The sequence below is a fragment of the Rhipicephalus sanguineus genome, chromosome 2 (assembly GCF_013339695.2).
Source record: "Rhipicephalus sanguineus isolate Rsan-2018 chromosome 2, BIME_Rsan_1.4, whole genome shotgun sequence".
Classification (NCBI taxonomy): Eukaryota; Metazoa; Arthropoda; class Arachnida; order Ixodida; family Ixodidae; genus Rhipicephalus; species Rhipicephalus sanguineus.
In genome coordinates this window covers 207,513,384-207,514,129 of record NC_051177.1, presented here as the reverse complement: position 1 = coordinate 207,514,129, position 746 = coordinate 207,513,384, and positions in this window count along the sequence as shown.

Genomic DNA, 746 nt, shown 5'->3' with positions numbered 1-746 from the left:
CGAAGGACTGATGTCTAGGGGCGGCTTCGGCGTAACTGTGTGGGGCTGCCGCGGGTATTACTGGGGACGTCCTGGCGACAATTTGGGCGTAACTGAGTGGTGCAGGAGCTGGATGGTGCTGGTGGTACTCAGGCACGACCTCCGCGATTTCCTGCTCAATCGCTCGACGGAGGGGAGGGAGAAGAGTGGTTGACGGCTGTTGAACGTACTGAGATTGAGCAAAGTCCAGCAGCGAGAATTGGCGCGCGATTTCCTCGCGCACGAATGACTTCACCTCTGCGAGCAAGGCGGAGTGGTCGCATATGGTCGACAAGCCAGCGAGCTCGGCGTCGCGGGATGGAGAGCGACGGGTCATCGACCGCTGCCGGCGCAGCTCCTCGTAGCTCTGGCAGAGCGTGATGACCTCGGCCACTGTGCTGGGGTTTTTGGCGAGCAGCATCGTGAAGGCATCGTCGTCGATGCCTTTCATAATGTGCCTCATCTTGTCAGATTCCGACATGGTGGCGTCGGCTTTCTTACACAAATCGAGGATGTCTTCAATGTAGCTGGTAAAGGTTTCGCCGGCCTGCTGAGCTCGTTCTCGCAAACGCTGTTCGGCCTGCAGCTTACGAACGGCAGGGCGGCCAAACACGTTGATGATGGCGGTCTTGAATTCGGACCACGTCGAAAAATCGGATGCGTGGTTGTTGTACCACAGGCCGGCCACACCCGCGAGGTAGAAAACCAAGTTGGTCAGTTTTCCCGCC